At 37.0% G+C, this 25368-nt stretch overlaps 1 protein-coding gene across 2 annotated transcripts in view; it reads right to left on the reverse strand.

Annotated features, from left to right (window-relative positions):
• LOC111502699 (uncharacterized) overlaps positions 1-25368 on the reverse strand; it is a 197223-nt gene that overhangs the window by 68369 nt on the left and 103486 nt on the right. Inside the window, exon 1 of one of the 2 annotated variants that reach the window (XM_074181427.1) lies at positions 8299-8617. The exons of the other annotated variant lie outside the window; for it this stretch is intronic. The gene's annotated coding sequence lies outside the window, so the exon portion shown is untranslated. Of the gene's footprint in view, positions 1-8298; positions 8618-25368 lie in introns of those variants that run through there. 2 annotated transcript variants of the gene reach the window in all.

Raw genomic sequence — 25368 nt, forward strand, 5'->3', positions numbered from 1 at the left:
GTCCTCGTATTAGCTGCGGTTCGGTAAATAAAATAAATAATATATTCAATGAAACTGGTGCAGTATCAAAAATGATGTTAAAAAGTGATCCTGTACAGAGACGAAACAGGAATGACAGGAATGATCAAATCATTTTAGATAAATTCGGAAATCATCCTAATGCCAGTATAAGGAATGCCACTTTAGATTTGAATATTCCACGAGAAACTATTCGGAGATGTCTCAAGGCGAAGAATATTAAACCTTTCAAGCCAAAATTTTTACACACACTTCAAGAAGGCGACGAAGCAAGACGCCTGGAATATTGTTTATGGGCCCAAGGGGAATATTTAAACTATAGAAATTTCCTAAAAAATATTTTATATACCGACGAAGCCACTTTCACTACAAATGGAGTAGTGTCATCACAGAACTGTCGCTATTGGGCAGCGGATAATCCTAACTGGGTAATAAACTGTAAAAGCCAGTATTCCCAAAAAATCAACGTCTGGTGTGGGATATTGAACGAAAGAATTATTGGTCGGAAAACATTAATGCGCAGAGGTTTCTAGAATTTTTAAACACAGAGTTTTGGGATTCTATTCACGAGTTGCCAATCAATGAACGATCAAATTTAATTGTCCAGTTAGATGGGTATTCAGTTCACTATGCTAGAGCTGTGAGGCAATGACTTAACAAGCATTTTCCAAACCGATGGAAAGGCCGTGGTAGTCCGTTTATAGAGAGGCCACCCAGATCTTCAGGCCTCACAGTTTTGGACTTTTTTTCAGGGGACTTCTCACACAAAAGGTTTACAAAAAACACTCAAGAGATAGAAATGAACTTAGTGCAAGAATTCAACAGGTATGTGCAGATATTAGCCCTCAAGAACTAAGGAACGTAATCAGAAACATTCGTAAGCGCTACGACACATGTATCGAAATACGTGGTGGATTAGTAGAGGCTACTAGAATATGAGTTAGAATTAATTGTTGCACTGAATCAAAACATTCCAATAATTAGTTATTAGTTACGTTTATTAAAATTTTTTGCTTCATTGTTAGTTGAATTGTGTGAATGTAATTCCGTTATTTTCATTAAAAATATTTACGCTATTTGTTTTTTTTTTCATCTGGCGGCACTTTATTGTTGAAATCATAAATCAAAAATCGCTAATAAAAATCCCGATTTTCGACTAAGAAAAAATATCATTAATAAACATTTCAAATTTTGTCCCAAGGTAGGTAGACTTTTTAGTACTTGACATTTAAAAAAAAATTATTAAAATCGATTTACAACTTCAAATTTCAGGGGGGTGTTTCCATTAAAAATGGGTCACACTGTATAAATACTCAGGAAACTTCTCTATAAATTCATCGAGTAAGTAAACAGTTTTAAATTTTTCTCATCAGGGATCAGTCGAAAAATAGTTCCACCCGTCGAATAGGTTTATCATTTCTCAGTATCCTTGTGCGTTAAGATAAAAATTATTCATCGGTACATCGATAACAATGTCGTGTGAATATCTCACTAGCATCAATAATTGAAATAAATCCTTCAACAAAGTTGAATTCCTGTTTCTGAATCAAGAAAAACCGTTAGCATCGTTCCCAAAAACGGCAGTTTCTATCAGTCTCAATCAAAAACATCAATTCAATAATCCCATTCGATGAATTCGATATGACCATTGTAGGAAGGCGTAAAATAATTGGTAAATTGGCAGTGAAGTCATACTTGCTTGATTCCCACAGCCCTGATTGATGTGATGATGTCCGTTGGGTGCATTGCCGTTTATTGTTGCTGACGACATCTCTCATTCACATCGGTTGCACATCTTCTATTGATTGACAAATCAGTTCACAGTGATGAAGCTTCAAACGCCATGCATGGAAAAACAGAACGCATCAAAGTAGAAAATACAGTAGATACACGAGTACACATCTGAGAAAACAATGTGAGAGCCTAGACTCACGGCAAATACACATTTTCTTTCTTCGTCTAATCCATGGTAAAGTGAAAGGTAACGCCATCTATTGGATGGACTCGGCCTCGTTTATCTTTGATATCCTGCCGATACCATAGATGGCGTCTTTGTAAGGAGCAATGTCATTGCCGTTTACTACAACCGTTCTTTGAGGATACTTGAATCAAGCAATGCATACTTGGCCCAGTATCACTGTTGAGGACTATTGCTGGATAACGATTGCTTCATTTTTGAGTTCTAGATTCATCTAGTAGCTTTGCAACTAACCGCCTTAAGGAGCACAACGGCACTTCTACATTTTGTTGATTCTACACGAATTTGTTAGCAGTTTCGACACAATTGGAGCTGAACTTTTCCTCAACATCACTCAGTATATTTGGTTTAGTCATGAATTCGCTGAATTGATTCTGAGATATCTTGGATGGAGTGCAAAGGGCGTGGTTGGATGACAGGTGCTCTGAATAGTTGCCCCTTCGCTCTGAAGCCCCTCAAGGCTCCATTTTGGGCCCACTATTATTTTTAATTTATACTTCGACAATATTGACATTCCTTTACTAGCTCAAACGGTTGGAAGTTGCTGTGAAGTGATGAATAGAGATGTAGAAACATTTGTCAATGCAGCAATAGATCAGAATTTTTTATATTTGAATCAATAAACAACTGAAAAAGTTAACCGATTTTGTCGAATTTCAAATCAATGGCCGAAATGACCTAGTCTAATATTTTGAAACAAAATCAAATGATTCAAAAAAGTACAAATCGGATGAAACTTGCTGGTTGGATACGTGTCATATGAGAAAGGATATTTCATGCAGCCACTCTTTATCATACAATTATTTTTATCTCTATTAGAAAATTTTCTGTCAAACGGTGTCTATTTATATTTGGAATTTAAGACATGAAGGGATGTTCTACCAATCCTAATTCCATCTCTCTATTTACTAACGTATTCTAAAAATATTTTATTGTGTGATTTTCACTAGACAGTTCAACAAAAATGCAACACGTGTTTCGCCATACAATGGCTTCCTCCGACGGATCAAGACACACCCGTGGAAACCATTGTATGGCGAAACACGTGTTGCGTTTTTGTAAAACTGTCTAGTGAAAATCATACAATAAAGTGTTTTAAGAATACGTTAGTAATGGATTTTCATCAAGGGCCGATTCTGTCATATATCACTATTTACTGTATAATCAAATATTACACAATATATTTTTCGTCGTCTGTATCGATAATTTTACATAACACCTTATATATTTTGTAACATATTGAAGGCTATTGTTTTATCCACTTTACTTTCGCTATTACTATTTTCGAATTCGATTGGTTCAGGTAATCATTCTTTTTAGGCTTTCTTTCGAAAAAATCCAGGTATATATTCATCATTTATTTCCTTCTTGTATTCAACAAGGAAGATAAATAATCTCGCTATGAAATCTTCCTTGGAAGATTCAGCACATATCCAATTTTATCAGGTACCTAGCGAAGTACCTAAGAAGGAGGAGCTCAACTCATCTTGTCTGATTTTCATGAATAAGGAACGTATCATTGTAAGTTTAGTTTCTCTGACAAAGAGCATATTAATGAATGTCATTTGTTGCGATGTTCAATAAATTGAGACAAACCTACTAGAGAGCACCTGTAGAGATGTGACAAGATAATCTGTAGGTATTTATAATCATGGAGGTCAAATTCAGGGTTTTGTATCAATTTCGTTCACATCAAGCTTATGCTTTATCATGAATTATCTTGTATTGAAACTACATTTCACACCTGCCAAATTATTATAATCCCCATTTTTGGAAAGCCGTTGATTATACATTGAACTGAAATCCGCTGTTTATTACTAAAATATAACCTCTTGTCTAACGAAAATAGACGTTTGCAGGTCTGGCTATATATTATGGCCTGGGAGATTGAACGTAGTATGTTTTGTGATAAGTGCTAAGACTCACGCAATATTCGCTATCATTGGTTATGTATCTTGACATCTCTATATATTGAGGTTGTGAGGATGTAACTCACTTGACCTGATTCATTGCTGGAAAAGTAAACAGAAAACGTTTCATGTGAGTTGCAACAAATGTTTTGGAAATAAATTGTTTATAAATGCACTTCATTAAAAGCGACAGATTACTGTTTTCTATTTGACAGGATGGACGATATATCAATTGAATATTATTACTTCCACGGCATAAAAAGTTGCCACAAAAAGTATTTTTATAGGGTTATCAGTGTTATGGTGATAACTGAAATAAAAATCATCATTACTTAAAGTTGCAATGACCAAGTTGCATTTCGCACATAAATCGATTCCGTTCCAAAGTATTCACATGACCATTTATCGTTATCACTGTATAAATTTTTTTATATAGAAAATATTTGGCATTCGCAATAATTGAATATAAAGTTTTCTCCATGAAAATATCTGCAAGTTCACGAATCGAAAAAAAATCATCAAGGAGACTCAAAACTTTAATTTTTTGTTCTTAAAATCAAACGAGAATTTATTTATTTATTACACAAATAGGGATACAAACAGAATAAATCCAAAAAATATCCTCATTTTTCATATGAAAGATAGTGAGTAAACAAAATATAAATGCTAAATACATTACACTATATAGTAATGAATATTAACAAAAAACTAAATAAACAGTATATGAAGAACCGATAACTAATTATAAATAAAAATGGATTTCACTTACTTTTAAGGAAAGGTAATCTCAGTTTTTCAATATCATTGCAATGAGTATTGAAGGATCTGACAATTCTGCATAAAGGAGAGTTTTTTCCTGAATTCTCAATTCTTCTATCCTTCATCTTCAATACCAACCATTCATAAATGATATATCGCAATATCTCAATCGAAACATATTGGTATAATAAAACATTAGTTATTATTTGAATCGAAACATTATTCTGAATAGTAGCAATTTCATTGAAAGTGTCGAGTAAGTCGGGTGACTAGGGTGCCGGCTCTGCGATCTCTCGTAAAGGCACGATAGATTGAAACAATTGAATTGTTAAAAAAATCTAGTGTTATGTGATCAATTCTGTATGATTTAACCAAACATGCAACTTTATTTTAACGAATGTTGGTAGTAGTACATTGAGGAATGAACCGAAAAATTCATAAACAAAACGCCTGCTAACTCAACAATCTCTTTTGTTTTCACTGCATAGCATTGACTTGTCTAGACACTCACACTCATTGAATCCAACTATTAACTAAATCGAAGCAAAGCATACAAAGTTGAAAAAAAAATCTCTCAACCCGATCGAAAATCGACAAGTCCTGTAAACCGGGAAACAAAGCGTTTACAAGAAACGTTCACTAATTAATATTGAATTTCACGTCCCAGTCAGCGAACAAACGGCGTGGAAAAACGAACTCAAAAAAACGACATAAAATAATGAATTCAGAGCGGGCTGCCTGCTGTAAGCACGTTTTCCTAGTGGCAAAGGTCATGAATCAGTTCGTCGGGGCAATGAAATTTTCAATGCCTTTCGCTTATTAGGTTTCTAGTTCATTAGAGCCCAATTTACATGAAACAAAGTTCACTTCGCGCTCACAAAGTGATTCGAGAAATAATTCCATTAACTGTCGTCAATCACCTCATTAACAAATAGACCTTCAGATAAAAAAACAAAAGCTTGTGCCATGTCAAGAAGAGGAGCCTTTGATTTTTTGCAGATGCAGGGGAAAAATTTCATCGAGGAAATTGTTTTCATAAATGATCTGTTATGAAATCGATATTTAATTAGTAACCTTTGGAAACATCAAATGCAAATGTCCAAAATGGCCTTTCTCGAATCTGAGCAACTTGAGATACTTCATGCTCATTATGAACTCTATTAATACATTATAATATCGAATATACTGCTGGAAAAATGAGGCAAGACAAAAATATTACAAGATCTGGTCAAGCATTTGTAGAAGGCTGGTCTACGGATCAAAATGGCCATCTGGAGAAGGAGAGACTGACCCATGAAAAATGATAAATGAAATTTTCTGTTTTTACACCTCTTGCATTTGTAACTAACGTTTACTGCAGTTTCGTCCTAGAGGACTTTTTCAAACAAATACAATAAACTTATAGGACGAAACTGCAGTAACGTTAGTTACAAATATAAGTGGTGTCTTGTATCTGTAGAGTAGGGAAGGTGAGTGTAAGCCCACGCACTTAGGCCACATGTGACCCATTATACATCCTCCCGAGGAGTTGTCCTCCTAGGTCATCGTCCATCCTATCCTTTCCAGGAAGGTGGACAGGTCGCTGGGAGACATCTCCTTTATATCGGCAGGTGTAGGCCAAGACTCGCCGAACACATACTTTCTCATTGACAATAACTCCGGATACTCGCACAGGACATGCCTGACAGTCTCATCTTCCTGTTCTCACATCCTGCATAGAGGTGTGTCTACTAGCCTCATATTATGGAGGTGTTTCCTTAGTTGACAGTGGCCAGTCAGAAATCCTACTGTAAGGCGTAGATTTTTCCTGGTCATCGCCAGATATTTCTTTGGCGCCAGCTTCCCAGGGTCGCCCAAGGTGATACTTTGATTTCATCCCATCTCTTTAACGATTGAGCATGGGTGTAACATTTGACTAGTTCCGCAATTGTCGAAGTCATCAGGCCATGGGTGCCACTGGGTCCCAAAATTCTTAGTCCAGCCGCTTCCTTGGCTAAAGAGTCGGTCATGCGATTACCTTTACTCTTGTCATGCCCTTTAACCCACCTCAGGATAATGTTATTATCTACCGAGGCTTTGGCTTAATCTTGGTGGCACTCTAGTACTAGCCCTGAGGTAACACGCTGTCTGTTGAAGGCTAATAGTGCTTGTCTGCTATCAGTGCAGATTGTTATGTTTCTGCCAGAAATTCCTTTCTTGGTTATTTCTTTTGTGGCGATTGAGATACCAGCCAGTTCTGTTCTGACCACGCTGGTATTTCTTCCCATTCCCCACTTAATCCTTAGGCTTAGTGACCTGGAGTACACTCCACATCCTGAGCCTTCTTAGGTTTTTGAGCCGTTTGTATAAATACGTATTGCATTTGTAGCATCTGATTCTGTGTTCTGATTAATTTGTATTTTGTAGGGTTTATTAAACACAAACTTGGGTTCAATTGCATCACTTGTTACCTGCAGCAGAGGTTACGCAGTGAGCGCTTCCCACCATAGGCCCAGCCTCAATTGACCCATTCCTACTTCGAGGTTTACACCAGCCGTGCGCAATCGTACCATGGCCATTAACGCAACCTCCTTAACGTACAGATCCAGAGGGGTCAGACCCGTGATTTATTCCATTGCCGCGGTTGGTGTTCTCATGGCTCCTGTGATGTTTAAACAGGCCATTCGCTGTATTTGATATAATTTTTGGATGGCCGTTGCTTGTAGAACTTTCGGTCCCCATGCAACGGCTCCGTACGTTAACATAGGTCTTATTATTGCAGTGTAAATCCAGGTGACCACACGGGGTGAAAGACCCCATGCGCGTCCCACTGTCCTCCGACATTGCTCTTAAGCCACGTATGCTCTTTTTGCTCTACTCTGTAGATGAGAGTTCCATGTTAGCTTCTTGTCGAGCATAGTACCAAGGTATTTCACCTCTTCAGAGGAGTTTAGTTTGCTTTTGAAAATTTCGGGAGGTTTTAAGCCCGTTAAACTTCTTTTCCTGGTGAAAAGGACTATCTCAGTCTTCTTGGGATTGATCGACAGTGAGTGTTCCTTACACCATGTTTCTATTAATTTGAACCCATCCTGCGCTCTATCGCACAGTGTGTTTACAAATTTGCTGGTCTGCAAGATAACTATGTCATCTGCGTATGCAATTGTGTAGAATCCATTTTTGTTAAGGTGATTAATTAGGGTATCCAGAACTATGTTCCAGAGAAGGGGTGATAAGACCCCTCCCTGTGGACATCCCCTCATGACCAGTCCTTTCACTGTGATGTCTTCTACATTAATACTTATTGCTCTGCTAGAGAGCATCTGGAGTATCCATTCTCCTACTACCAGGGGTACATTCCTGGAGTGTAGTTGCTGGGTAATTATTGGAAAGGTTGTTTTATCAAACGCTCCCTCGATATCTATGAATATACCCAAGGTGGATTCTTTGTTGTCCAATGATCTCTCGATTCTGCCAACCACATGGTGAAGGGCCGAATCAGTAGACCTTCCCGGAGTATATACATGCTGATTTGGATGAAGTGGGTTGTTAACAAGTACTTCATCTCAAATATAAGTGGTATAGAAAGTTTTATTTCTTATTTTTCATGATGATCTACCACGTAGTAACGGCTACATCCATCAGAATATTACTCACATTGGAAGTGTTGATGGTTTTGTTGAGGGGGGTTTATTGATGTTTGAGTCAGATCATTCTGGCGACTACCATGAAAACATGAACGTCAATGTGAGCAGATGTTAGACCCGTGCACATACCACATTTGAAACTCAAGATTTTTTTTCGATCTGTCTCCACAATATCTTCTTCGGCTCGCCATCCGAAAACGTCAAACCGCAATCAATTATTTCACATGCAACATCGATATTACCGTCGCCGTCGATAATATCTTCGGAATACGATTGAAATCGAGGCAGCACATCATAACGGCAGAACTAATGTATGATCGGGACCGCGCAGCTACATCGAAGCTGAACTAAATTATTTTTTCATTACTACCTGGTTAAATCGAGCCAAGATATCGGGTTCAACAAATTACAGTGACCGTGATCGTGCTCTGGTCATTACTTAATGCCGATATCTCACGAATTGAGCGTCTCTCGGTCGTGAGTAGTCGACACTTCTCTCACAGACGTGCCTCAAGGAGGGTTCTGACAGAAAAATATTTCGAAAGTGTAGTTTTTCCTAATTAATACAAGTATGTAGCAGATTACAGTTGTTCACATTGGACGTGACTTTTGAAAAAATATAACTTGTGTAACAATAAGTGAAATGCGAAGAGTAGCATAAAATATATTCCGAAGGAGAGGGGTGTCAGATGGAGCAGATCTCTGTAAACCACAGAAAGACTATGATAGTTCCCTTCCAAAATCAACCAAACAAACTATGAAGCAAAACAATAAAGTATGTTTCGTTATACTGGGTGATTTGATGTTAATAACCCATATAACTGAACTGAAGGAATCAAGGAATCCATAATATGGGGATAGTGGACACACCTCTATGCAGGATATGTGAACAGGAAGATGAAACTGTCAGGCATGTCCTGTGCGAGTGCCCGGAGTTATCGTTAATAAGAGAGTGTGTGTCCTGCCGATATAAAAGAGATGTCTCTCAGTGACCTGTCCCCCTTCCTGGAAAGGACAGGATGGACGATGACCTAGGAGGACAACTCCTTGGGAGGATGTACAATGGATCACATGTAGCCTAAGTGCTGTGGGCCTACACTCCCCCTCCCTACTTTACAGATTCAGAACTGAATTGAAAATGAAATATTACTAGTTGACGTGTGTAAGATATGATCGAAATTTTTTATTCATTTGGAATGGAACATCGTTGAAATATCCCCCACGGCTTCTCTTGGTGGAGCGGATAAATCTGGTGTATAAATCACATCACATCCACGTGAGATGACCATGCTCTCAAATTGCTCTTGCAGATTATCCAATGAGATAACAGTTGTGTGGCCCGTAGCGTCGTTCTGTTGAAAACACATGCCGTTGGGTGTCCAGATCATCGAATTGAGGCCAAAAGAAGTTGGCAATCATGGATCTTAAGTGCTCGCCGTTAACAGTGATAGCCTGGCCAACATCGTTGGCCGATGATGCCCCAGCCCAATATCCACACCAAAAATTTTCTTTTTTGGGATATATTGGACGGTCTTGAATCTCATTCAGATCGGTATCGTCCCAAATTCGACAATTTTGTTTGTTCACATACCCATTCATCCAGAAATGGGCGTCATCGCTGATGATGATTTTCGATGAAAATTATGATCAGTTGCCAACTGCTCCAGAGCACATTTACTCTAGTTGTCTATTGTCGTTTACCTTCAGTTCCTGGATCGGTTGAATTATGTACGGGTGAACTGGAGTGACAATTTATTATCATCCTCAGATGTTAGAGCGGCAAAACCATCAATCAGTACATGTTTCTAACCTATATTGGTTAATCATCAGCTAATTATTTAGAATTCTACAAAAACAGAAGAACAACATAACAATACTTAATACAATGAAGTATAAAATACTGATGATAAATGTTTGCTCCAAGTTGGTGAAATAAAGCTGTCAAATTTTCCAGAGTACGCCCCTGAGTCCATCAGAAGGGCATGACGCTCGCCACCCACCCGAGATATATGCAATAAATTCATATTTTCGAAGTCGGTCTTTGTGGGAACTGTACTGATTGTGTTTCATAGTCCGCTCCGGCCAGATATACAGAATTCTCTTGACCTCGCGGTCCTCTATCCCGGCCAAGACAATGCTTTCATTGTTTGCCATAACGAGATCTCTTAATACATCTACAGTTATTACAGAAACTTCAGCAAACACTTCAGTTCCCGATTACCTCTTTAGCCGGTCTAACGATAGCGTTATGCAATACAATGCTTCATTCCTCGGTTCCGACTTGGAGATCTTTGATCACGACGAGAACTCATTGTCTGTCGATATAGTTTTGATCTGGAGAGAGTAACGGCATGAGCAGGAGCGTGGCTTGAGAAAGATTGGAGTGTCTGATTCCGTTCAGGTTTGTAATTGACCTTTTACATGTTTTCAAAGATTCTCGGCATCTACGGATTTGATAAGATAATTATCTATCCAAAGACAAAAGAATAATATCTTTGAAACCACACACTTCAACTTTATCAGAAAATGAATAGATCGAGGGCAACGATATGCAACCAAAGTCGAATTAACATTGAATTAACTGAATTTTCTCACTCCCCTCCGTTTCAAAAAGTTATTTAAGTCATACCAACATAACTTGAGTCAACCAGACAACCTAACTTTGGCGCCTAATTTAAAATGTATTTACCACACGATTCAGGATACTATTTCACCAAATTGATTGATTTTAACAGAACAGACCTCAAATCATTGAAATATGTTCTTGACATAATGACATAGAACTCATGAAACAAATTTTCATAAAATGACATTGAAATGTGCTCGAAAGAATGTGCGGGAAGGCTGAAAGTTAATATCATCATTGGAAAGTTGAACAACTCTTAACAAACAAATTGAATTTGATTCATGTTGGTATAGTAAGCTATCTTCCAAAGATAGTCATCGCGGACTTTTTGTAGGCCTATAGAACAAGAGCAATATAAACATGATTATTTTATATTTCAACAAATTCACACAAAACACCAATGCGTTCAACACATAAACCTTGCTTTCGAATGACTTCCTCCAATCCTCTTAGATATCCAGGAAGCTTTCGACAAGGTCTGGCATGCGGGCCTGATCTGGAAGCTTATCCAAATTCGTCTCCCACACCACTTCATCAAACTAGTACTTCACTTCCAAATCCGGTGTCCCCCAGGGCTCAGTCCTCGCTTCCTCCTCATTTCTTATTTACTCTCACGACGTCCCCACGACCCAAAAAATCCTCCAGTATGTCGACGATACTATACTCTACTTCCCCGCTCCCAACAACCCCAGACTCTTAGGAGAAAACCTCATACTCCAAGATTTGGTATCCTACTTGGAAGTCACCTTCACGAGGACCCCCAACTGGGAGGTTGACCTGACAAAAACTCTGGACAGAGTCCGGAAAAGAGCAAACCCGCCAAAAGCACTAAGAGACAAGCTCAGAAGGTGTGACAGTAAAACTCTCCTACACACTTATAAAACTTTCATAAGACCAATCCTTTACTACAAAGCGATGATATACTGTACGCTCCCCCCGAGACTATCCCACCGTATCCTAACAACATACGATTTCAGGAACTTCAAGGACGATATGCGACAAGAATGATGAGCAATAATAACGCCGATGCCATCAACACGCTGACAACACCTTGGACTCCCCGTGGAGGACCCAGAAGGATACCTAGGAAGAAGCTCCCGTTTCCTCCAGCAAGACGCCGGAACTGATTCAAGATATCCTAGAGGAATACCCACTGGGAATCAGATAGCAGACAGCTAAGTCCTGGGAGAAGCTGAAATCGGATGTCATTTACCCCCGGCCCTACAACCTGGACCCACATTCTAATGATCACAGCAACTGACCCGGACTACTCCAACGGAACAACTGAAAAACAAGAGAAACACATGACAACACAACATTAGACATCATTACCCAAGACAGCACACACACAATCCACTAACCCTGAAGAGGCATAAGCCTATAGCCTGGCACCACACAAAATACACTAGCACAAATATTTTATAATTTAACCAAAAGCTTGAATAAACATTTTGTATGTATGTTTTGTATGTATAACTTCCTTCATTGATGAAAACCGTTTGAAAATCTGCTCGGCAGCTTTTGAGATTATTGCGTTCAGACAGACATACATCGCGGCGGGTGATGAACTAGATAATTATTTTTTTCTCCAGGTGAATATTCTGCCGCCGGGATCATTTATTATGAGTGCAGTATCAGAGCAGACATCAACTGGACGAGATGAATGATTGGTAACAGAAGAAACCGGAAAGTTTGGATAACGTAACACATGAAGATAATAGATACGTAAGCAAGTTAAAATCAAGAGGTCAAATTTCTTTTGCTGGAACACTGGTATTATCAAAAACCACTATTCTGCTTCTTGATTTTTTTTCTTTCTAAAAACGGTGGTGTACATATAAAACTCAAAACCCACTAATTCCTTCCGACTCTTTGTCAGCGGCGAAGTTTAAACTGGAAATATGCGAAACATTGCCGTGGGACGAAATAAAACGAAAATATGTACATCTCCCGATACGATGAAATGTTATTTTTAGCTGGAACATCTGCTGGCAGCAGTAAAGGAACTGTATTAAATTGGCGCAGAGCGAGATTCGATCTGACTGATGAAACATAATGTACCGTGGTCGTGTCTATTTCTCTGCAGCTATCGCGATCCATCCCAAACACGACTAGACTCTTCACAATACCACTTCTTCGGTAATTACAGAAACTTCCCAACTATACCATTCGATCTTCGTCGATTAAACGTATCAGATATCGGCGGAATTTCATATCTGCACATCGAACCTCATTTCGAAGCTGATGGCATTTTGTAGTTCTGAAAGCTCTGATCTGCCGATAGTGCTGTGAATTACCCTTCGGAATGAAATTGCAACTTTGCGTTCGCGTTCATTACGCAGTTCTAATAACAAATTACACGTGACGTGGTTTTCGAAATGGAAGCGGTGCGCGGGGCATGTCATGAAGGTTCGGGAAGCAAAGGATAACAGGCTCACCGAATATAGTGACTCCTTTGAAAGTAATAATAATAATGAATGATATTATTTCAACATATATCGAAATAACAAAGTAAATGAATAAACAATGGGCAGAGATTCAGCCTAAGCTATTATTCAACTCAATCATAGAATACATGAAAAGATGAAGTTAGTATATAAGAAATATACAGCGCATTTCTTTAATGTCCCCCCTCCATTCTATTTTTTGAACGGGTCAACTCCAAACATTGAAATTTGGGATAATGAAATACTTTATTCTGATGAGAAATATGGCGATTGGGCATCATCTGAGAAAAAAAATTAAATGTGACACATCTTTTTGAAGCTCCTGACAAATGCTTCACAACCCTAATATATAATGTCAACACCTTCAACTACTACAAAATGGCGGAACTTTTAATAATTGCCTGAATATATCGACATTTAACTACATAATATGAGGTTATAAGCTTGAGGTCAGTTCAAAAGATGCTCGAAATGGTTGCTTTGAACTTCTTGATATATGAACAGCCTATCCGATATTTCCGAACACAGTAACGTCAATATCTCTACAAACATTTATTACTCTCTGCCGTATATCCAATATGGAAGCAGGTTCAGTTTCGTACACCTTTTGATTCAAATAGCCCCATAAAAAAAGTCTATCAGTGTCAAATCTGGCGAGCGGGTTACCCATTCTGTAGGACCTCGACGGCCAATCCAATCCGGGAAAACTAGAATCCAAATAGTTTCTTACTTGTCTGGAGTAATGTGGTGGTGCTCCATTTTGTTGGAATACAATATCCATATCGATTTCATTAGGATTCGCTTCGACGATTTCAGTGATGAGAGGGTCAACAGTAGTTTCCAGCATATTCAAATACAGTTCTTCTTATGATGCACTGTTTGGAACCTTTGGTGTAGTAATGAATAGTACTGGAGTTTTTTCCCAACACCAAATCGTTATTTTCAACACCCCGACACGTGTTTCGATCACCAAGTGATCATCTTCAACTTTACAACAACAAGATTGAAACTTCCTCTTTGACGATGATCACTTAGTGATCAAAACATATGTCGAGGTGTTAAAAATAACGATTTGGTGTTGGGAAAAAACCTCCAGTAATATACAGTTCTTCTGTTGAATTTTGATCCATAAATAGAAGTCCTACAATATGGTTTCCCAATATTCCTGCCCAAACGTTAACTTTTTCTGGATATTGACTATGTGTTTCCCAGAAAACGTGAGGGTTGGTGTCACTCCAATAACGGCAATTTTGTCTGTGAACATTGCCGTACATTCGTCACTAAAACAAATATTGTGGAGATAGATAGTATGCCTTACAACGGTTTCCGTCATGATTTCGCAGAATTCTGTTCTTCGATCAGGGTCATCTTCAGTTAATTGATGTACCATTTTAATGATGTATGGATGATACCTATTTCTCTTCAAAAGTCTCCACACAGTAAAAGAAGACACCTCACAAATGTTCGCAACGGAATAAGTATACTGTTTACTACCATCACACCAATTATTTGCATTTGCTGTTCTTCCGGAATGGACGGATTACCTGGGAGCTGGTTATGTACACTACCGGTAGTTGTGAATTTGAAGTTCCCTAAAATATTTTCTACAGATAGGACGATTCGGAAAACGTTCATTGAAAATCCTTTCGGTTTCATGAAAATTACTTGTCGCACCGTAAATGAAAATCGCTTTAATTTTTTCTTTTAGTGGGCGAGAATTGACCATTTTAGAGATTGTTGACGTAGTATCTTTCTACTAGTAAAACAGAAAACTAAATGAGAATATTATAACTGAACAATGATGTTCATTGTCGTACTGACATTCTGTAGTAGGTGAAGATATTGACTTCATATTTTAGGGTTGTGAAGTATTCATCAGCAGCTTGAAAATAATGTGTTATAAGACCCCCTTTCAATTTTTTTTTTGCCAGATGGCGCCCAGTCGCCATCTTGAAAGTTTCATCTGTCAATTTCACTTCAAAATAATGTATTCATGCATTAATTTTCTAATCCCAAATTTCTATTTTTGGAGTTAACCCGTTCAAAAAATAAAAGGGAGGGGGCATTAAAGAAATACACTGTATATTACTACTAATAAGAGCATTCCAATCTAATCTGGGAGTCAACTACTAATAATATGTCACTTGAATGGGGGTTGGAATTCTGAAAGAGACAAAATCATAAAATTTCAGGCAGTTATTTCAGCGATATTTCACGAATAAAACCGTAACAATGGAAATTGATTTGAAACACCTATTTGCCAGTTTTTTCAGCCTTCAGCAGCAATGTAATGCATACCAATTGGAAAAACCAGGCAAGCGAATTGATTTTTTACCCGTATCCTATAACTAACCGATAAAAAATCGCCAGTTAGAGACAATTACGACAGTAGTTACTGCAGTTTGTCGTTATTCCACGGTCGTAACTGTAAAATTTGTCACGTATCGAACGCCGCCATTGTTACACCGTTACTCATGTGTTGTGGATGACTATTGTTGCAAGTATATATCCAGCGACAAATATCACAATTCGCATTTGTTGATTTATGTCTGTGAACGCTCATGTTCGGTGCCCGTATATCTCCCCATAATGGCGCATAGTTCAATTTTTTACTGGCCGTTATTCAGTTTCACCGTGACTTTCCCAATTTTATTTCGGTGTTCTCTTGCATAACACTAGAACTGTCTCTCGAGTAGCATAAAAATACGGCAGACGGAAAAAGGACGAGGCGTATGCATTTGTTATGATTTTTCAGGCGCTTTCTTCAATGGGAAATGTACATTCGTCGACTGGAAAAGTTTGGAAGGTTTCATCCGCAGGGCATAAATAAAAGTTTGGTTTGAATTTTCCGGCTATTTGTCTTTTTCTTATTGACATCGAAACTTCCGTGTTCCCTTCAGAAATTATGTCGGCAAGAACTTTGAAAACGATTACGAATGAGTGGAAGAAGTGGTAAACAAACATATTTTTCTTGTGGAACAACGATTATTTTTTTCAGATTAACTCAAGAAACTTTCAAAAGTGATATTTATAGCCTCTGACATAACTTACTTTGCCTTTATCTTCTTGCCTCAATGATGATAATATTGTGTGACCATTGCCAAACCTGTGTATTTCAGGTTCTTCAGGGACTTTTGAAACAGTTTTGAAATATACATTGAATCAACTCTCAGTAAATGAAGATGAAGTGGTTCGTTTTTCTAGTGTTTTTGTAACTCACAGAGTTTTTGTTTGCAATAGTGTGAAATATTTCCATGCTCTTTCCACTTTATCAGTCTCAAGTATCTACCTCTCATGAGTCATGGATTGAGCTGCCAATTTTCACCATTGGAATTACTTCTTGATGTAGCTTTCAGTTACCAAATTAATTAAGATTACTCAATTCCTCTATACTACTCATCTTAGGGATGGATGATTTGCCATTATGAGGACCCATACTATTTAGGCTGCGCAAAATTCCCATTTTAAATTAGTTTTAACGAATTTCTAAATCTTATATATCATCCTTTCTCGATGCCCAGTGTATCAAATTCAGAAAAGTAGGTAGCTTTAAAAATTGATGTTTCGAAAGAGGATCTTGTTTTTCTTGGAGGATGATGTAGATATTTGCAATATTTTTTTGAGAAAATACAGGCATGAGCTGAAGATTCTGGAAATGAAGACTTTTTCAAAATCCATAATTCACCGACTTCATAGAGCTTAGAGCTCCAACCGACATGAAACAATCATGTGACCAGAATGACTTATCTGGCACTGAACCACCTGTATCAAACCTAGTAATACCCAAAAAAACTGAACCAAAGAAGTAACAAAGATCTACGATTGAATGAAAGTTGATATCTCTTTAATTCCTAGTTTTGAACCAGCAGATATTGTGAAGACAAAAATTCTAAGTAAGTCCCTAGGGGTTATATTGCATCTTTTTCTCTGGTAAGTACTCATATAATTACAGATTCCAAAGTTAGGTTATTGGTACTGAATGAATATATTTGTGTTTCCCGATGCATTGGAAAAAATTCCTTTCATCGATGTAGCTATGATGCCTCACTTTGAGCATCATGAATGAAAGCAGTTTAATCTTGGAAAGACAAGTAGGTATAGATATGAACTTTTGAGTTGTACTCGTATCTACTACACTCGCATATGTGAACTGGTTTGAATCGTATCAAAGAATTTTCTCTAATAGGTACCATGTCAATTATTGAGTTAGTGCACATTGTTACTATTGATTGAAAAAATGACTATGAGAGGATTCTATGACTTTAACACTCTAAGAAAAAATTTTCTATTTGTGACCACTAGAAAATCATAAAACAATGAAGAAAGAAAGCCGTATATCATATGATTTCCTGATGATTAATGGTAAAGATATCAGCAATAAAATGGATTGACTTGATAAATTGATGGATGTAGCCGTTACTACGTGGTAGGAAATCATAATGAAAAGAGAAAAGACAATTTCTATGTTTTTCACCACTTTCATTTCTAACTAACGTTACTGCAGTTTCGTCCTATTTGGACATTTTCAAACTTATCCAATAAACTAACAATAATTCATTCCATTCGCCATTATATACCACCTTTGTAGGTACTAATAGAAATAGAGGTACTTGACTTGATTGAGTACCTGAATTTACAGTTCACAATGCGGATGTGCCAATTTAAAAACCGGAGAGTAAATTGAATCGATTTGATCATTTAACAGGTTGCACCCGCTATGTTTATGCTTGTGAATTTCCAAACTTATCCAATAAACTAACAAAGGTTCATTCCATTCGCCATTATATACCACCCCTGTAGGTACTAATAGAAATAGAGGTACTTGACTTGATTGAGTACCTGAATTTACAGTTCACAATGCGGATGTGCCAATTTAAAAACCGGAGAGTAAATTGAATCGATTTGATCATTTAACAGGTTGCACCCGCAATGTTTATGCTTGTGAATTTCCAAGGATTCTAAATAATTGAGTTTGCAACCGTTCCTTTCATAGTGCAGAATTTCCGTATCGTTTAGATTCGGAAACTTGCGGTTGCATGCCGAGGAATGGTTTGAAATTGTCGAATCATTTTTTCCTAGTATGAAGGACCTTTCATGTTCAGCATACCGTTTTTGGAAATTTCGGCCACATTGTCCTTAGCTCGCACAAGTTTCTCAACTTCTGAGAGTTGTCGTTTGTATGGGGGCGACAGCTGATTAACGGAAAAACAGATTTTAAACAGATTGTCCCACATAAACACTATTACACTCCGGACACTTAAGCTTATAAACTCCAGATTTTTCCAACTTGTCGACCTTATCTTTGGCATTAAAAAAGAAATGAGATAACCTGGCATGTGGTCTGAATGCTACTTCCACATTGTTTTTTTTTGAAGAAACCTGCGATTGTTTCTGTTCTTTTTCCAAAATATGTTAGCGTTACCCATTTTTGAAGGACTACCACCTGTCAAAAAAAAAATTATATCATAGATAACCTGTTGACTTATTTTGTGTTTCCACAAACAACCAAACTATATAAATGTAGTTATTGTCATACATGAAAAGCTAACAGATGCAATAAGTGGTAGTCAATGTGCTTTGCAGCCACCAAAAAGTTGTTGAAATGTGGCATTTACCTGCTGTTCTATGTATAGTACAGGCGTTCTGAAACCTAAAAAATGATGACCCTTTACTACAACTCGACAATTACCTTTTTCATTTGTTCGGCTACGAGCATATAAAAGCAATGCCAAACGAATAAGTGGTCTTTCCAGTGATATGAAACAAATTTCCGGCAACGCGAACCCGGTGCAGTGTCTCTGACAGTAATAGTCCGTGCACAGGAAATATACCTCTCTATATTAACCATATATTCAAGCAGCAGTGAGCTGATACATTGATATTACCTGGGCAGAGCGGGCGCACGCCTCTAAAAAGATTGGAATTCCTCGTTGAAATATGGAGAAATAACTTACGTTTCGACTCGAATTGAAAAGCGCTGATATACATCCGCCGCAAAGTAACGGAGGCGAAAGTTTGTTTTTAATAAATTTGGAGGAACTCTCTTTTTAAACCGGTAAAAAGTATTTTTAGGGAAGAAGAATCGATAAAATTAAAGTGACATGTGACAGTATTCATTAACAATATGAAAAGTTTCTCCGAAACGGAGCTTTCTGATCCAACTAATGAAGTTACATCTGCCAGAAGCGTCAATTGAATCTGAACCCCTAGCCTGGAAGTAACAAAAGGCGCTCATTCCAAAAGCAATTATGTACCTACTTTGCAAAAGTATGTAATAATCAGGATCTATAATATTGCAAAATAGTCCAGTCATTATAGTAAGTTCACCTCGGAATTCGAGATACCCAGTTGTAAGATAATACAAATAGCAAAAAACCCATAGGAAATGAGATATTTCCAAAAAAAGCGCAAAAAACCGATTTTTGTGACCTTTGACCTTGAAATTTAATAGTTGCTTACACCCTACCATATGTAGGTTTTGAGACAACTTTTAGGGTGTCAATATACAAGTATTTACAGACTAACAGCTGGGTATCTCGAATTCCGAGATTCTTACCTAATTTAAGCTTAAATGACTGGATTAAAAATCTACGAAAGTAAACGAGGTCTGTTCGGAAACTGAGGTGAATATTCAAATTTCGCGAACTACGTAGATTCAATTAGCAGTGAATTTTCAATTGCTCGTATAGTTGATAGTATTTCATTATATAATTGAATGGTAAACGGTATTTGAGGAAATTGAAGTGAATATTCCTACTAGTTACCATAATATATAGAAAGTTCTCTGAACTTTTCCGGGTATTTATATCAGGTACTCTAATATGAAGATTCCATAAGATGTTAATGTCTGTCTGTCTGTCTGTTAATGTCGGTCCGTAGCCAAGCGGTTCGGCGTAGGTGCTTTGTTCACTCACTCGAATTGACTGCCGTGTTGGTCGGTGGTTCAAGCCCTAGTCTGAAAGATCGATCTTCACTTGCTATCGTCCAACCCGTGTAAGGAATCACACGTTAAAAGATAAGACCTCGTTGATCCTTAGCTCGCACAAGTTTCGACTTGTCATTCGTAGTGGTGCGACAGCTGGTTAACGGGAAAACAGATTTTAAACAGATTTTTTTTAAACAGATTCGCTATGAATATTCTTCTACAAGATTGTGTTTTGAACGAAAAATAGTTCTAATGGTTTCTTTCTGGATCTGAAATACCCTGTCGAGTTGACGATAATCTCTCCAGAATAAAATTCCATATTTCATGGCTGATACGAAGTTTAAGTGAAATATGGCGAGAGGAACACATTTGTTGAGAAAGAGATTGTAATGCTGTATAAAAAAGAATATAGTTTAGAGGAGACAAATTCGATATTGAAATACCGTTTCAAATTTACATTGAGTTCAATTCCTAAGCATTTACACTCATTAGTATCGCATGGTATACTTTTATGAATAGATAGTCCGACTCTTTTTCAAGAAAAGATTCATTATGAGATCAAATTGAATGTACCAAGCGGTAAACCTTTCTTTTTATTTACTTAAGCATATAAATAAACGTCATGTCGCAATTATAACATTACATAAAATGCTACTCTCACTACTTATCTACTTCCCCTCGTATCCATCCACCTACTATAACTAAGTATATCCGTGAGACATATTTATGAGGGGTTGTTTACAGCTCTTACCAAATGGTCACTGGCTGTTTGCCCCCTCTTGTGCGAGTTTACTATCAATTCCATACACGGGACAGCTTTTCTGCGGGGGTTCAATACCACTGACACATCCAGTTTCACTTCCATTATTTGCCCTTTTGTACCCGGCAGACAAATTTGTCAGGGGACCATGATTGATGGTCGACTATTTGCAACTTTATTACCCAGCACAAGTCATTTCAGTCACATTTCTTGGAAGTCGGGGCGATTGCTTGGGCGTTCGAAAACAATGACAACAAGTTCGTTTTTTGACAGGCGAGATAAACAAATTGATATGTTTTTGAGAAATTTGAAGAACGGAATCGGAGATGGTGTCGGCAAAAGAAAGATTCGTTGTAACCAAGTACATGACAGTTATTACTTATTACTTTCCAAATTGTTGGCAAGCAATAAGTAAAAGTAATATTACTCTGAAAAGCTCCTACTTGAATGAAACAATAAAAAACACAATAAAAAGGAGTATTGGAACTACTTTCAATGAATCAGAGGGTCTCGCATTCTTACAATCACAGAAAACTCATCACAAGTCAGATCTTGCACAGTCCAAAGACTTTGTTCGTCTTCGAAAATATTGTGATATAATATAAATAGCAACGTCAATATTCTATGTTACCTCTTTGGAAAATTTGTCTTGAAAGTTTTATTTGGGAGACAATTTCAAGGTATATGAAATATATACGAAAATCTATCAAATTTCAATGAATTGATAGATGTAGCCGTTACTACGTGGTAGGAAATCATAATGAAGAAAAGAGAATTGAAACTTTCTGTGTTTTTTCCCAATTTTATTTGTAACTAACGTTACTGCAGTTTCGTCCTATAAGGACATTTTCAAACTTATACATTACAAACTTATATATTAATGTATAAGTTTGAAAATTTCCTCATAGAACGAAACTGCAGTAACGTTTGTTACAGATAAAAGTGGTAAAAAACATAAAAAGTTTCAATTCTCTGTTCTTCATTCATCAAATTTCATTCAATGTTTTCCAGTTTTGTTGTTCGAAGTTGGTTTTAGAGTAAAAAGTCAAGGTGTGTAACGTGAAAATATCCTTAAGACAAGAAAAATATAGTAGAATGATGAAGGTACACGTCAGCAATAGTTCTGAAATGGTGAGAAATAAACGTACTGATAGATCTCATACATGGATGCCAACCAGCTGAAAAATTGCAGCAGATACTTGATAGAAATAGATTTATTTGAAATAGATATCCCAATATACATAAATATTATACAAATATATCAGTTTTTTAACAGAATTACAAAAAAACTGAAATAAATAAGACCCTATATAATGGAATATATTGGGTGAAACATAGCAGTAGTAGATGATGAAGAGATTAATAGTGAGAAGAATGATGAACAACTCAATTGGAATAGTATTGTGCCCCTAAATATTGAGATAAGGAGCGTTTGAAGAGTTGAAGGGTGTTACTTTGTTTAATTTCATTAGGAGGCGTATTATGGTCCAATTCATTTTTCTTGCAAGGTTAGTTCGTGCGACAACCAAGTCATCTCTTTCTCTTGTATGGTATTTGTGTATCTGATGGTTATATGTAATAAACTCATTGAAGTAATGTGGTGCTTTTCCAGTGAGTATGGTAGGATTATTGTTTTATAAACAGTCAAATTAGATTAGAATGTTAATTGTCTACTAATTCTAGTAAAGAAAAACATTTTTTTAGAAATTTTATTACACATATACTGGAAGTGTTTTTTTAAGTTCAAAGTGTTATCAACGATGAAGCCTAGGTATTTGAATTCTTTCACAATTTCTATAGTTTCGCCGTAGATCTCAATATTAATGGAGTTGATATCAATTAAGTTATATTTATATTGTGTTGTCAATATCATATCATATCATAGCTTTCCTTGAGTTTGTTTATGTTCAAGAACTTCGCCACGTTTTCAAGAGTCAAATTAATTTTGCACAGCATTATGAATATCAGAGTGAATAAAACAGGACCAAGTACACTCCCTTGGGGGACCCCGGTATCAATTGCTTTTTGGCTTGATAGGACGTTTTTTATTTTAGTACATTGAGATCTGTTGAGTAAAAAACTTTTGAACCATAGCAACACCCTACCAGTCATTCCATAGTAATCTAATTTTGATAGCAAAATAGATATATCTATAGTTTCGAACGCTCTTTTGAAATCAAAAAATACTGCTGCTACATATTTATTGTCATCAATTGACAGTTTCCATTTAGAAAAGGTGAGTTGAAGTGCAGTTTCACATGAGTGTTGCGATGTAAAACCTGATTGATACTCCATCAAAAGGTTGTTGTCTTCGATATATGTGCATATTTGGTTATAAGTAGCTAACTATAATACTTTTTCTAAAGGAGGCAGAGTGTTTATGGGACGAAAGTTAAAGGCTCCATTTGCGTTATAAACTTTAGGGGATTGTAGGAAAGTAGTAACAATTGACTATTTTCTCACGTTATTTTTGATAACTCGAGTTGAGTTTTCATTCCATCCTTCTAGGTGGCATTCTTATTGAGAAAACTTCCAGCTTTGTCTCCATGAGTTCGTAGGAAAATTCGCGTTGAAATTTCAAGAAGACAAAGTACACATTTGTGAAACTGGTACCAAATTTTGACCTAATTTGAACTATTAGTTCAACTATTTATCTTGGTGGATTCTTTTCTAAATGATCATTTTTGAATTTTCAGATGTCATACTTATCTAATCTTCCTAAAACATCTGTTGAAGCTTTCCTGGAATCACTCTAGATGATTTTTCTCGTTGTACAGTGAAATAGATAAACTAACATTGCTTTACATATTACGCTATACGTAGTTACGAATTTTTGTAAGATAGAAGAGCCCAATAAAACAATTGTAACTGATTTATTTCACTTGCTGCAGAAAATATGGAAATCTGCATCCATTTCTAATATCAGCACCGCTTTAAAAGCCACTCTGCGGCAAAACCGCACTCGAATTTTCTACTTGATACCTCGTAAAATTTGTTTGCATTCGAACACCACTTGCAGCGAATACCGACTTACCAACCTATAGAAGTAGCGAACACTGTTGGCAGCGCAATGCGAACGTTTTATTAAATCTATAAATCATATTTAACCTGCATTTCATTGCGAGCTCTACAAAGCTGCATTTGTCTTCCGAGTACGTGACCTGAAAACTACATTGAAGAAGGAAATCATCGACACGATAAGGTGCAACACAATACGAACAATTCCAATTCGTTAGAGCTACTGTTGATAACCAATTCCATATTGGATAATGGAAGAGGAGTATCGTGACCACAGATTAAAAAAATACAAGCATGCGTTTTTAGCTTTTGAAGCCTGTTAAACCAACTTCGTTTGAAGGCAATTCACGAATCAATGACATTTTCAGTTGAGGAAAGACATGACAATCGAACAGAACTAAATCTTGTGATATACTGTTTGGAACCTTTGCTGTAGTAATGAATATTACTGGAGTTTTTTTCCCAACACCAAATCGTTATTTTTACACCTCGACACAGAAAGGAACGGCCATGGGAAATCCCCTGTCCACCTACCTGGCAGACCTGTTCATGAGCAGATTCGAAATGGAAACTAAAGAAAAGTCAAAGTATTTTCCTAGGATTTGGCTAAGGTATGTGGATGATATTTTCGCGGTATTCGATACCAAAAAATCGAATATCGAGGACTTTGTTTCCTTTTTAAATAATAGATGTCCATCAATAAAATTCACGTATGAAGTAGAACATAAGGGACAACTACCATTTCTTGACGTTTTGGTAATGAGGAGCAAAGATGGAGGGTTAGAATACGATATATTTAGAAAATAAACAAGCACGTACAGGTATATTCCTGACAGTTCACATCACTGTAGACAGCACAAACGTGCTGGGTTGAATTTTTTGGTGCATCGTTTTTTGACTTTCCCTCTAACACATGATAGGTTCACAAAAGAAAAACGTACAATACAGGACATAGCAGCCACTAACGGTTTCCCGAGGGGTATTGTAGATGACATAATTAGGAAAAAGAAGTTTAGGTTAAGAATGAACGAAATCTCGACTTTCAGAAAGGACAAAAACCAAGATAAATACATCTCAGTTCCATACCACCAATATACGAAGAACTTTGGAAAGATTTTCAGCGAACTAGGTATGAAGGTGGTTTTTAAAACAAGTCATACACTGCAGAACCTTTTGGGAAGTCCAAAAGACAAAGTCGAGAATTCGGAAAAGTCTGGAATTTACGAAATTCAATGTAAGGACTGCGATGCAAAATATTATGGACAGACAAAAAGATCTATTAAAGTGAGATATAAGGAACACAT

Source organism: Leptinotarsa decemlineata, unplaced genomic scaffold, assembly GCF_025532065.1.
Source record: "Leptinotarsa decemlineata unplaced genomic scaffold, Ldec_3_MD MMD2_tig00026314_RagTag_RagTag, whole genome shotgun sequence".
In the NCBI taxonomy this organism is placed as follows: domain Eukaryota; kingdom Metazoa; phylum Arthropoda; class Insecta; order Coleoptera; family Chrysomelidae; genus Leptinotarsa; species Leptinotarsa decemlineata.